Genomic DNA, 12,983 nt, shown 5'->3' with positions numbered 1-12,983 from the left:
CACTCATATTCCTTTCCTTGTCAACTAGGGTAGCTCATGTAAGCTTTCATTTGAACAAAAGATTCCACTGGGGATGGTGTACAGGACTAACTGTGTGCTTTATAGACTCGTGCCTATTGGCTCCCTGTCCTTTCTTTGTGTATCATCTCAATATGCTATACTTGCTCCATATTTTTTTTTGTGGCTTACAGATCTACTTATTATAAGAAAATTTTGCTACTCATAATTTAGAAAATGTCAAGTGCAAAATGATTCCTGAGCATTTCATCTCCTAAACACATGATTTACACAGCAATTGGAAACTTTAGTTTCATTATGTAGCAAAATGAGGTTTTAGGTGCTTCCGTAGAAAGAAAATACTCAGCATGATCCTTTCTCTTAATTCTCTTTGGATCATATTAAATCAGAAAGATATTTATACACATAAAAATAAAATAAAATAGCGGATAAAATAAAGGAGAGAGAAACAAATGCTAAAATGTCTAACATGGTTTCATAGGGAATGTAGATTTCATTATTTTTCTTCCCCCATTGAAATAATTATTTCCCTGAAATGCACTTAAAAATATGGAAGTGAATTGTATTAGTTATGAATACTTCCTCAACTATATTTTCATTATCTTAGAGATTCACTAGTTTATCTTTTCTTACTTAATTGATTAGAGAATAAATGTCACGGAAGTTGAGTGACTTATTCTGGAGTCTTTTGGGTCTTCAGCCCACAACTGTAAGTTCCCCGTCTACTGAACCCCCCTCTATACTATATTGTTATTTATGTAAAAACATTTTTAACTATAGTATATGAGACTTAGCAGACAAATATGCCTACTTTTCAAATTACATCTAAGATTTACAGGAACATGAAGGGATAGACACTATTTTGAGACAAGATAATTTTATTGATTCAGGACAATAAGGCATATCTCTTATCCAGAAGTAGGGATAAATTTGGTGCCTCACAGATGCAATTTTGTCACTATCAAGTTAGGGGATGTAACTCTGAAACGTGGAAAACGTAATCTCTACATATCTGGCTATATTAACACTATAATCTAATTAAACTTATTGGTGATTTCTGAGCAAACTAGGGATAATTTGGATCAAATGTATGCAGTATTGTCAAGTAGAAAGAGTGGTGGTTTTTAGAGAAAACAAACTATGTTTGAATCCCATTTCTGCCGCATGTGAACTTTTCCTAAGCCTCGGTTTTCTTATACGTATAAAGGGAATAATAAGACCAATCTGGCAGGATTGTTAGAAGTGTTACAAATAATACATGAAAAATGTGCAGCACAGTGCCTGGCATAAATAAATCATCCTCTATGGAAAGTATTGTTGTTATTGTTAGTCTTAATTATTCAATGCATCATCAAGTCAAAACACCCTCAGACTGGCAATGGGTCTTGACTTGCAAATATGACAACAGTAATTTTTTCTCACTTAAAATGAGAATATACCTTAAAATTGAAAGAGACATTTTTATAAAATCCAAACAGTTATACACACAAGGATTTCTATTTTGATACTAGCAGACTAGATAGATCTCAGACTAATTACCCTTATTTCATTGTCAGTTGAAATTTTTAAAACAAGTTTATAAATGTCTAATCAAATTGTATTTGAACGTTGCCTGTTAAAATGAGATATGTTCTTTGTTTTAATATTGACAAAATGAGTGAAAAAAATGAGGCTTGAATTTCGGTATGTTAATCTGGTTTTTCTTAAAATTTGGGGGCTTTTTTGCTGCTTTTAGAAATGGAAACTTTAAAAATGTTAAAGGGATACATAATTATAAAACTAATATATGTATTTATTCATAAAAGGGTAAAAGGGAACGTATATAATGATCAACGTTACAAAGATTTTGTATACGAGCCAGGTCTTCCACCTTCTTTTGGAAATTTTACATTGTCATTGTGTAGATTATAAAATTTTGTATGCATACATAGATTCTTTTGTGCAAGTAGTTGCTATTAAAATATGTTAAAAGCATTATGGTAATTCTTAATCACTAGTTATTTTTCATAGTCTAAAGAAATCAGAGGCATTGCTGATAGAATTAACGACAAGAAAAACAATGGTGAGATTTTAGTTCCATTCAGACCACCCACACCTCACTAAAAGAAAGTACAACCTGAACAAAGTAGTCATTATCCCAATCAAACACGGAACATGAGGTCCTATTGAGACTTATGTAACCAACTCTAATTAAAACACCATGAAAACTGTATAATGAGATCATTGTTATTCTGAAGTGATTTGGGGGGTTTGGGTTTCAACCTCTTAAAATTAGGTATGTTCTGAATACGAAGCTGGAAACTGATCATATAATACCTGAGAAATGTGGCTTTTTAATAGTTCTGTCTCATGTCATTGCTTGCCTAAATATAAACTGGTTCTAACATCTTTCAAAAGCAAAGTTTTGGGAGCTTATGTGTTTGAAAAGTACTTTTAGTGGATTGCTTTCTTTGTTTATTCTTGGTTAAAGGCAGAAGCATCTTGACATTTACATTGCTATTTTTCTGCTTTCAAGGATGCTAACAAAGAAAATGGTCTTGGCTTGGATTAGCTTGAAATGGTCCCCTGAACTTCCACAAGGTCATTCTGGCAATCTCTGAAATAATTTCCTTTGTTATGAACCTGCTGTGACATCTTCCATAAGGACACAATGTCAGACACACAAAGGCATGCACATGTATATACACATACGTACACTGTCCCTCAAATTACAAATGGGCTGTGCCCTCCATACTCCTGATTACGCCATTGTTTGGAACTCAGAAGTGTTTTCCCAAAGAAACAATAATATAAGTGTAGTTACTTAGATAGTCCCTATAGTCTACTTAGCCAAGATGTAGCTGAAATACCATACATAAGAACAAAAAATGGGATACTGGACCATAATCAATAGTTTTGTTTTAAATATAATAATTAGCCTTTAATTCATCTCTAATGGTGGTGTTTGAGGATGTTCACTTTTCCTAAGAGTCCTATTTCATTTCTATCTAGCAGCCAGAATTAGACACTGGCTCATGTTTGCTTCCTTGTTTTCTCATGCCTTTCAAATCAATCCAAATGAAATAGTGAATCCCTGATTCTCTTTTCCAAAGCCACACCAAATTTCCTATCCTTTTGTAAAATTTCCCTATAAACCTATCTCAGCACAGTAATGCAGCAGTGTGTGTGTGTATATGTGTGTCAGAATGGGGAGAAAGGAAACACTTATTGCTGTTTAACTGCTATCTCTTTAAATGTGGAGAGAGAATAAAGATGAGATTTTATGGAGATGTGCCCTCTTAATGTATAAATGTGGGGTCATGTTCATATACCTTACACACATATTATTAGCAGTGTATTAATAGAAATCCTTTGTCATTATATTTTTGTTTGGAGCAGTTTTGAAATCCCATTGCTTTCTATTTGTATACTAAAAGATTAAAATCAAGATCTTTCTGTTTCTGTTCAGTTTAGTCCAACCACTTTAAATAAAAGAGAGGGCAATAATTATTGCTCTCTCATTTTAAGACTATATAAGCTAGTGTATGGGTGAGTGAAGAAAGGAGATAGAGACACAACAGCAGCCTCAAGGACTCATACCCTTACACATTGGAGTAATTTGTGACAAGGCTGGAAATCTTGCTGAAATTTGCTAAAATAAGCTAGGAAGAAGCATTTTTTAAAAAGATATTAAATTTCAACCACAAAATGGTTGGTGCCAAAATCTAAAACGTAGTTTAAATGTCAAAAGTTAAAACATGTAGGAGAATATGCCCCAGAAGACCACGATGCTTACAACAGTACTCCCCAAACACCCAAAGAAAGTGATTTGAGAGAAGTCTTTTCTACTCGAAAAAGTTTGTCATTTAGAGTCCCAAGATTTATTTTGAAAGCTAGTGCTACTTAGATATTTTATTTACGCTTTATTTATTTATTTAATTTTTTTTTTTTTTTGAGTCGGAGTCTTGCTCTGTCCCCCAGGCTGGAGTGCAGTGGCGCCATCTCGTCTCACTGCAAGCTCCGCCTCCTGGGTTCACACCATTCTCCTGCCTCAGCTTCCCGAGTACCTGGGACTACAGCCGCCCGCCACCACGCTTGGCTAAGTTTTTGTATTTTTAGTAGAGACGGGGTTTCACCGTGTTAAGCCAGGATGGTCTCGATCTCCCGACTTCGTGATCCACCTGCCTCGGCCTTCCCAAAGTGCTGGGATTACACGCGTGCCACTGCGCCCGGCCCTTATTTACTCTTTTCTTTACTGCATATTTAATGTCCCTCCTCAAACTATTTTCTATAAGATGTTGCAACCCCTCGATTGGCAAGCAATTAGCAAAGGTTTAATAAAGGGAAGGACGATATATGGAAAATTAAACATGAAGGAAATACTTCACTGCTGTGATTCTGGGGAAAGAGAACTTGTGTCACTTAATTTTTAAATATGTCTCCGTTGCTTAATAGTGATATGGGGGAGCTTTGGAAATGAGAACATTATCAGAGTCTGAAGTATTAATAATCTTTTGAGATCTATTTTAGAGATGAAAAACTGAGGCTCAGAAATGCTAATTATCTTGCCGCAGATCATTCAAGAAGAAAAAGACAAATTTTCATCTCAAATCTCTTCCCACTTTTAAAAATCTCAAGTCCAGTGCTCTCCTATAATATTGTTATTTGGTATTCTTAATTTTGAAGGCTATTCTAATGTGGACAAGTGAGATGCTAATCGCAAAAAGCAGTATTAAAACTATATCGTATGACAAATAAAAGACAATACAACAGAGAAAAGAGTCTTAACAAACAATGCTGGAACAACTGGACATCTACATGCAAAGAAAAAAAAAAAATCGAAACACAGACCTTATCCTTTTCATGAAAATTAACTCAGAATGGATCATAGACCTAAATGTAAAATGCAATACTATAAAACTTCTAGAAGATAATGTAACAGAAAATCTGAGTGACTTTGGGTTTGACAATAACTTTTGAGGTATGACACAAAAAGCACAGGAAATAAAATTCAGTTGGTAAACTGAATTTTATTAAAATTATGATTTAATTTTCAAATTTATTAAAATTAACTTCTGCTCTGCAAAAGGTACTGTTAAGAGAATGTAAAGATAAGCCATAGTCTGAGAGAAAATACTTTGAAAACCTCTATCTAACAGAGGATTGGTGTCCAAAATATAAAAATACATCTAAAAACTCAACTATAAGAAAAAAACCCTCAATTTTAAAAATGGGCAAAAGAGCTGAACAGATATCACATCAAATAAAATATATAGATGGCAAATAAGCATATGAAAAGATGCAAAACATCATCTATCATTGGGGAACTGCGGATTCAAACAACAATGAAATACCAACATACATCTATTAGAATAGCTAAAATCCAAAACACTGACAACAAATGTGGATGAAGATGTGGAGCAACTGAAAGTTTCACTGACGATTGGTGGGCAAGAAAAATGATATAGCCCCTTGGAAAGACAGTTCGGCAGTTTCCTACAAAGCTAAACATAGGCTTACCACATTATCCAGCAATTGCACACTTCAGTATCTGCTGAAATAAATTGAAATGTATGTCCACAAAAAAGCCTGCACCAAAATATGTATAGCAGCTTTATTCACAACTGCCAAAACTTGAAAGCGACAAAAATGCCCTTCAATAGATAAATGAATAAACAAACTGGTATAGCTATACAATGGAATATTACTCAATGATAAAAAGAAATGAATATGGAGAAAATCTACTGCATATTGCTAAGTGAAAGAAGTTAATCTAACGAGGTTGCATACTGTACTATTCCAAATAGATGACATTCTGGAAAAGGCAAAGCTATGGAGACAGTAAAAAGATCAACGTTTGCCAGAGGTTCAGTAGGGAGGAATGAATAGGTGGGGCACAAGAGATTTTTAGGGCAGTAAAACTATTCTATATGACCCTGCAATAGTAGGTACATATTATTATACATTTGTCAAAGCCCATAAAATGTACAACCTAGAGAGCAAACCCTGATATTAAACTATTCATTTTAGTTTGTATCAATATTGCCTCACCAATTTTGTATGAAGATTGGCTCATGGTAACAAATGTACCAACACACTACTGCAAGATATTAACAATTGGGATAACTGTGTCTAGGAAGAGGGGATGCTGAGGAGTCATATGAGAATTCTGTACTTTTCTGCTCAATTATTTTCTAAGCCTAAACCTGCTTTAAAAAATAAAGACTATCAATTTGTTTAAGAAAAGCATATTATAGTGGGAATGCACAGGTTTACCAGACTCCTTGGTCAGACTCCTTGCTCTGCTTTTGTAGAGTAATAACTACAGGGAGCAAAAAAGGATCTAACAGCAAAACACAGATGCCCAGAGATCTCCTCTCCAGACACACCAAGTACCCAGGAGTGGTAGAGCACTGCCTACTGGAATAACAGTAAAGGAAGGAGTGAGATACAAGATTTAGAATTCTTAAGAAAATACATAATCCCCTGTCTACTCAAGAGCAACAAGTCAAATTTTACACCGCTGGATTTGATAATAGTGATATTTTGTGATGCTTTGTAATTTTCAACATACTTTCACTTACGTGGTCCTGGAACATAAATATTGTTTTGCTGGCTCCCCACTGCTGATCAAGTTCAGTACTTCCAATGTACTTTGCAGCTTTTTCACTTATGGCATTGCAGTCTATCCTTCTGCTCTTTCCCTCTTCCCTTACTCAGAATTAGATGTCCCCTTGAAAACAGAGGCTGCGAGGCTTAATAATCTCTAGAGCTGGAAATGACTTTAGAAATTAGCTTTATCCATAGATCTTCATATAATTACATGTAGACATAGAGTGCTTTACCTAAATGGCTAGGTAAACGGGGCAGAGAGGAAGCCCTTTCCAGTACTCAATCCTGTTTTCCCACCTAAACCTAGAGGAATTCTAAAAACAACCTGCAACGAGACTCTTAGAGCCACACAATCACTAAATGAGCCAATTCTTCCTAAATATCACCTCCTAAATTGGCCCTTTGCTCTTCGTTCCTGACACCAACATGTCAAATCAGGTTCTTTTCACCCTGTGCCTTTCCTACTCCCATAATCTTCCTAAAGGTTTCTGCTTTCTCCTGACTCCAGTGCACCCTCTCAGGAGCACTAAATAAATCCTCCTAACAACACATATTTCTACATGGCTTTTTTGTGTCCATGAAAAATAAAGCCCAAACCTCTCAACAGAGCATTTAAGGGACTCCACAACTTGATCTTACCTACCTTTCCATAACCACTAACCCAATAACCATTCAGACTACTCTACCTCTTGTGCTTCACTCTTGAGCACACCACACACAACTTCTCCTTTCTATCTTTCTTCAAACTATCCTCCTGGAAATGCACCTTAATTTAATGGGCATACTATCATTCCCTCAAGCCCAAATACATCTTTCACTTTCCTTATAAAGTCTTTTGTGGCTGGACATGGTGGCTCACACCTGTAATTCCAGCACTTTGGGAGGCTGAGGCAGGCAAATCATGAGGTCAGGAGTTTGAGACCAGCCTGACCAACATGGTGAAACCCTGTCTCTACTAAAAATACAAAAATTAGCCAGGCATGGTGGCACATGCCTGTAATCCCAGCTACTCAGGAGGCAGAGGCAGGAGAATTGCTTGAACCCAGGAGGTGGAGGTAGCGGTGAGCCGAGATCGTGCCACTGCACTCCAGCCTGGGCAACAGAGCGAGATTCCATCTCAAAAAAAAAAAAAAAAAAAAAAAAAATGTCTTTCTTGACTACCACAAGACAATACTTTCTCTCTTCACTGAATCACAAAAGTACTTTTTGGCTGTAGTATTCATTGCGCACTTTGAATAAGTATTCTGTACCTGTATTTGATATATAATTTATGTATTTTAGCTCTTGAATTAGATTAAGCTCCTTGAAGTTAGGGATCTTATATTGCCAGTTTCCAGCAGTATTGCACAGAGCAGCGTTCAATGAGGAGCCAGCTTTAGATGCAACATCATAGGATTCAAAATTTTGAATCCTCTGTTTCCAGATCTTTGGGAATATTATTCTACATATTCCAAAAATAATATATTCCAGTGTTTAGTGGCACTTTTATTGAGACGATATTTTTTGGGACATGATCTAAATACAAAATGAAGTATTTGGCTTTATACAGTAAATTTCTGTCAAGAACTTTCTTAAAATGCAAATCATTTTTTACTTCTTTCTTGTGTATTAGATGAGAATTCTGTATGCCCAATGGGTTAGAGAGTGAGATGCTTACGTGAATAACATCTCTAAAGACTGTTTAACATTAAAAAAATTGAACCCTGTTCACCAAATGTTCTTTTGTACAATGTAATTAACAATTTTATTTTTTCTCTGTATAATTATCGCTATAAATAATCAATCTACTTTTCATTTGCTTAAACTCAGATTTTTACTTTGAATATTTCCTTCCCCATTAAGAATGTGCTTATAAGCACTGAGAGTGGAAATCCTATTGTAATTTTGAAATGTTTGCATCAATAATCTTTAGAAATGTGAATTATCTATCAAGAAAAAACATGAAGTAGGATAATTTGTTATGTATTTTATAAATGAAGTACAAATTCATGACAATTTTGAGATAAAGGTCAGTCAGATACATCAAAATGAAACTAATCTATTTACACTGTTATAGTATATATATGTATACACACATAAATTAATATATATAAATATATTAACATAAATTAATAGAGCTAAGGAAAAGAATGGCAGACATGTATTCATTCAATAACTAACTATAGTAATAGTTTAGAATAGTAACACAATTTCAAAATAGTGAACCAAATACTTTCAGTCCTAAAGTTTGTTATATGAGTTAGAACATTATCATAATCAACACTTTGAGGCTTGCATAATGAGAACACATGGTATACTGTAATTAGTTTACTAACAGGAAAAAAATGACTTGTTTAATCATTTTTAACTCAGGGGCAGACAAATATCTACTTTTCTACCCAAAATGCATGATAAAGTAAATTGAGTTCATAAATATTTTTGAATGGATAATAAAAAGTTTACCAGATGCATAATTTAGACCATAGAGGGGTCTTCCGTATCCAGTGCAAGTGCCAAGAAAGACAAATGGGGAAAGCTTAATATATTATACAAAACTATGTTCTTTACATATAATTTGTATTAATTTCTGAATTTTTCTTTAAAGTAAATAATTTACAAAATATATTTTAAAAACCTAAGTTATCTACTTTATGACTTTTTAATAATGCTAGATTTAATAATGTGGTTTGATTTTTTTCCTCGGCAATTATTACATCTAACATCACTATATTTATTTAATTACTTTGTTCATTCTGTTTCCCCATTCCCACCACTAGAATATACCTCATCAAGGAAGGTAACTTAAGGTGACAGCTATGTCCTTGATGCTTGAAAAAATACAAGGAGCATACAAAGTGTCTTAACCATATCTCTTATTATAATAACATATATTTTCCAAAGACTTATAATGCAGAATAATAATATTGGAAAAAATATGTAAAGTATGGATTTTAAATGTGAATTTGAGTTTAAAATCATAAAGGAAAATTACCAAATATCAGGCTTTAAAAATGTCTTTTATTATAAAGGAGTCTCATTCCATCATCTCCTTCTATAAATGTAGAAATTAAGATGTTGAAAGATTAAGTGATGTGTGAGATCACAGAACTTTAGTACTAATGGGCACCTTAAACCTCATGTGGTCTAAACATTCAGGTGCTTAGGGCCACCCGGCCTAAATTTTACTGTCTGCAGTGATAAGGCTTTTGCTACTTCATAAAAGGATCACATTTATTATTTTACCTTTTTCTCATATGTAATTAAGATTTCTAAACCATACATCAATTCCTTAGTCCTAGTTATAACCTTCCTTTATACATAGTATGTCTAGTCCAGGGTGTATCATGAGAAGTAGCAGGAGGCAAAGAGATATTGGGGGAAGAATGAAGTAGGAGGACTGTTTGTTTAGCCCAGAACTTTCATTCTTAAAGGGCCACAAACTTAGACTTTCACACTACATAAAATTATACATACATACAGGGTGGAGCCAAGATGGCCGAACAGGAACAGCTCCAGTCTACAGCTCGCAGCATGAGCGATGCAGAAGACAGGTGATTTCTGCATTTCCATCTGAGGTACTGGGTTCATCTCACTAGGGAGTGCCAAACAGTGGGTGCAGGACAGTCGGTGCAGTGCACCATGCGCCAGCCAAAGCAGAGTGAGGCATTGCCTCACTCGGGAAGCGCAAGAGGTCAGGGAGTGCCCTTTCCTAGTCAAAGAAAGGGATAACAGACGGCACGTGGAAAATCGGGTCACTCCCACCCTAATACTGAGCTTTTCCAAACGGCTTGGAAAACGGCACACCAGGAGATTGTGTCCTGCACCTGGCTTGGAGGGTCCTACACCCACGGAGTCTCACTGATTGCTAGCACAGCAGTCTGAGATCAAACTGCAAGGCGGCAGCTAGGCTGGGGGAGGGATGCCCGCCATTGCCCAGGCTTCCTTAGGTAAACAAAGCAGCCAGGAAGCTCGAACTGGGTGGAGCCCACCACAGCTCAAGGAGGCCTGCCTGCCTCTGTAGGCTCCACCTCTGGGGGCAGGGCACAGACAAACAAAAAGACAGCAGGAACCTCTGCAGTCTTAAATGTCCCTGTCTGACAGCTTTGAAGAGAGTAGTGGTTCTCCCAGCACGCAGCTGGAGATCTGAGAATGGGCAGACTGCCTCCTAAAGTGGGTCCCTGACCCCCGAGCAGCCTAACAGGGAGGCACCCCCCAGTAGGGACAGACTGATACCTCACTCGGCCAGGTACTCCTCTGAGACAAAAATTCCAGAGGAACAAACAGACAGCTGAATTTGCGGTCCATGAAAATCCGCTGTTCTGCAGCCACTGCTGCTGACACCCAGCCAAACAGGTTCTGGAGTGGACCTCTAGCAAACTCCAACAGACCTGCAGCTGAGGGTCCTGTCTGGTAGAAGGAAATCTAACAAACAGAAAGGACATCCACACCAAAAACCCATCTGTACATCACCATCATCAAAGACCAAAAGTAGATAAAACCACAAAGATGGGGAAAAAACAGAGCAGAAAAACTGCAAATTCTAAAAAGCAGAGCACCTCTTCTCCTCCAAAGGAATGCAGTTCCTCACCAGCAACGGAACAAAGGTGGACGGAGAATGACTTTGACGAGTTGAGAGAAGAAGGCTTCAGACGATCAAACTACTCCAAGCTACAGGAGGAAATTCAAACCAATGGCAAAGAAGTTAAAAACTTTGAAAAAAACAAAGATGAATGTATAACTAAGATAACCAATACAGAGAAGGGCTTAAAGGAGCTGATGGAGCCGAAAGCCAAGTTTCGAGAACTACGCGAAGATTGCAGAAGCCTCGGTAGCCGATGCAACCAACTGGAAGAAAGGGTATCAGCAATGGAAGATGAAATGAATGAAATGAAGCAAGAAGAGAAGTTTAGAGAAAAAAGAATAAAAAGAAATGAACAAAGCCTCCAAGAAATATGGGACTATGTGAAAAGACCAAACCTATGTCTGATTGGTGTACCTGAAAGTGACAAGGAGAATGGAACCAAGTTGGAAAACACTCTGCAAGATACAATCCAGGAGAAATTCCCCAATCTAGCAAGGCAGGCCAACATTCAGATTCAGGAAATACAGAGAACGCCACAAAGATACTCCTCGAGAAGAGCAACTTCAAGACACATAATTGTCAGATTCACCAAAGTTCAAATGAAGGAAAACATGTTAAGGGCGGCCAGAGAGAAAGGTCGGGTTACCCACAAAGGGAAGCCCATCAGACTAACAGCTGATCTCTCGGCAGACACCCTACAAGCCAGAAGAGAGTGGGGGCCAATATTCAACATTCTTAAAGAAAAGAATTTTCAAACCAGAATTTCATATCCAGCCAAACTAAGCTTCATGAGTGAAGGAGAATTAAAATACTTTACAGACAAGCAAATGCTGAGAGATTTTGTCACCAGCAGGCCTGCCCTAAAAGAGCTCCTGAAGGAAGCACTAAACATGGAAAGGAACAACCGGTACCAGCCACTGCAAAAACAGGCCAAATTGTAAAGGCCATCAAGGCTAGGAAGAAACTGCATCAACTAACGAGCAAAATAACCAACTAACATCATAATGACAGGATCAAATTCACACATAACAATATTAACGTTAAATGTAAATGGGCTAAATGCTCCAATTAAAAGACACAGACTGGCAAATTGGATAAGGAGTCAAGACCCATCAGTGTGCTGTATTCAGAAAACCCATCTCACATGCAGAGACACACATAGGCTCAAAATAAAGGGATGGAGGAAGATCTACCAAGCAAATGGAAAACAAAAAAAGGCAGGGGTTGCAATCCTAGTCTCTGATAAAACAGACTTTAAACCAACAAAGATCAAAAGAGACAAAGAAGGCCATTACATAATGGTAAAGGGATCAATTCAACAAGAAGAGCTAACTATCCTAAATGTATATGCACCGAACACAGGAGCACCCAGATTCATAAAGCAAGTCCTGAGCAACCTAAAAAGAGACTTAGACTCCCACACAATAATAATGGGAGATTTTAACACCCCACTGTCAACATTAGACAGATCAACGAGACAGAAAGTTAACAAGGATACCCAAGAATTGAACTCAGCTCTGCACCAAGCAGACCTAATATACATCTACAGAACTCTCCACCCCAAATCAACAGAATATACATTCTTTTCAGCACCACACCACACCTATTCCAAAATTGACCACATAGCTGGAAGTAAAGCTCTCCTCAGCAAATGTAAAAGAACAGGAATTATAACAAACTGTCTCTCAGACCACAGTGCAATCAAACTAGAACTCAGGATTAAGAAACTCACTCAAAACCGCTCTACTACATGGAAACTGAACAACCTGCTCCTGAATGACTATTGGGTACATAATGAAATGAAGGCAGAAAT

At 36.8% G+C, this 12,983-nt stretch overlaps 1 protein-coding gene across 1 annotated transcript in view; it reads right to left on the bottom strand.

Moving 5' to 3' along the window:
- The window catches only part of NAALADL2 (N-acetylated alpha-linked acidic dipeptidase like 2), a 948,145-nt gene that overhangs the window by 38,260 nt on the left and 896,902 nt on the right, over positions 1–12,983 (bottom strand). The gene's annotated exons all lie outside the window — the stretch shown is intronic.

The sequence above is a fragment of the Nomascus leucogenys genome, chromosome 11 (assembly GCF_006542625.1).
Source record: "Nomascus leucogenys isolate Asia chromosome 11, Asia_NLE_v1, whole genome shotgun sequence".
Taxonomy (NCBI): Eukaryota; Metazoa; Chordata; class Mammalia; order Primates; family Hylobatidae; genus Nomascus; species Nomascus leucogenys.
This window is presented reverse-complemented; position numbering and strand designations above follow the sequence as displayed.